Here is a 1,811-nt window from a genome sequence, read left to right as displayed (position 1 = left end):
CGCCCGATGGAGAGGATGCCTCGACGGGGAGGGCGGCTTGTGGAGCCGCGTCATGAATCCGCTGAGCAGGTCCACCACGGATCTGGGGATCCTCTGAATCGTCACCAGAAGGGTCTTTGCCGTGCTCATCAAGCGCACGCTGATCACAGGCAAGGCCCCTCAAAGGAGGGTCGGCCTGGCCCCCGCCCGCCTCTTGCCCCTTCCCCTGCCCCCCGCCTGCTGCCGCCACCCGCCCTACGTTTTGCTCAAACCCTCTCTGGGCGTGTCAGCAGAGGAGGCTGGAGGTGATGGATTGCTTTCGCAACAAAATCAGATGAGTCTGACTGCACTCCAAGTGCTCCAAGTCAGATGGATGATGTTGGGAGCCGCCATAGACAGATGCGACCCTGGGGGGGGGGATGACACGTCTTCAAATGCGCCGAGTGCCGCCGCTATCTATCTGTGCAACATCAAAAGTCACAGCGGAGTGCACAGCGGAGCAGTGAGTGTGGACGAATACCTGCGGCCCGCCGTGTCCCGTGTATACATACATACACACACACATACACACACACACACACATGGACATGCATGCACCTGCCTACCTACCTGCCTGCCTACCTACCTCGCTCGCACTCACTCATTCACTGACTGTATTTATTTGGAGGCTGCATGTATGAGCTCTGTGTCTTGACCAACAATATGAACACCCGACGGGACCCCAACCCTTTGGAGCGCCTACGAAACCTCGAGAGCGTCCCGCGTAATCGTACTCGTAGCAGACTCGAGACCGGACGCGCCGTTTTCGCACCGCCTCCAGGGGCCTTTTAACGCCGAGCCGCCCCAGAAATGGGCTGCTGCTCAAGCAAGGATCCCGGGGTCGACGCAGGCCCAGCCCCCGCGGAGGAGGGTGGTGGTGGTGAGGCTACAGAAACGTACGAGCATAAGGGAGATGCCGACGGGGTCACTACTTTCAAGGACGTCGATACACATGGCGACGGCATCATATCACTAGACGAGGCGAAGAGTCATGTCGACACTTACCCCGGCACAGAGGCTGCAGTGATTATGAAATACGACACGGACGGAGATGGCGTGATCTCAGACTTTGAATTCTCACAGGAGAAGAAGGCGCACAAGCACATGGCCACGCACATACCGAGAATCTGAGCCCCGCTGTCCTCTGCCCTGGCCGCGCCCTGGGGTCAGCCTCCTACTCGGAAGCCCATGATCCTCGAGACCTCTCGCATTCCCCAACGCCCGATGCGAGCCATCGACCTTCTTGCAGCTCTGAGCTCCACCTCACCTCTGTTGACCTCTTGCTGGTACTAAAGTAGCTCTCACACCCTTTTCACTAATTTATTGCTGTTGCTGTGCGCTCTTGACGCCGCGCACAACGCACACCTCACGATCCCTTTGCTGTCTGTCCATGGTTATCTTTCGCTCCCGCGGATCGCAACACGGCCCGCGTGTCGCGGGCATGGACCCATGGTCGCGGGCCGGGGCCGGGACCGCACTCGCCATATACCATATCCCATAAGGGCCAAGCGAAAGTGTAACACGGCGGGCGCCCCCCCCCCCCCCCCGGCTGGGGTGCAGGGGGACCGAAACCTCTTGGTGACAATGAATCCGAGTCTCAAACCCCCCGGACACTCACAAGAATGGGGAAAACAGCCGCTCCAACGTAAACGTCAGTGCTCCAACAGTCCCGGGGTGGCTCTTCGCAAACGCCGCGATTCGCCTGAGATCCTCGGCGACAACGTGGCCCCCCACGGGGTGGCCTACGCCCAGGGGTGGCATCCCGGCCAGGGCGATAAAAAACTCGGGCCCGT

Source organism: Emiliania huxleyi, assembly GCF_000372725.1.
Source record: "Emiliania huxleyi CCMP1516 chromosome Unknown EMIHUscaffold_198, whole genome shotgun sequence".
NCBI lineage: Eukaryota > Haptophyta > Isochrysidales > Noelaerhabdaceae > Emiliania > Emiliania huxleyi.
Note: the sequence above shows the minus strand (reverse complement) of the source record.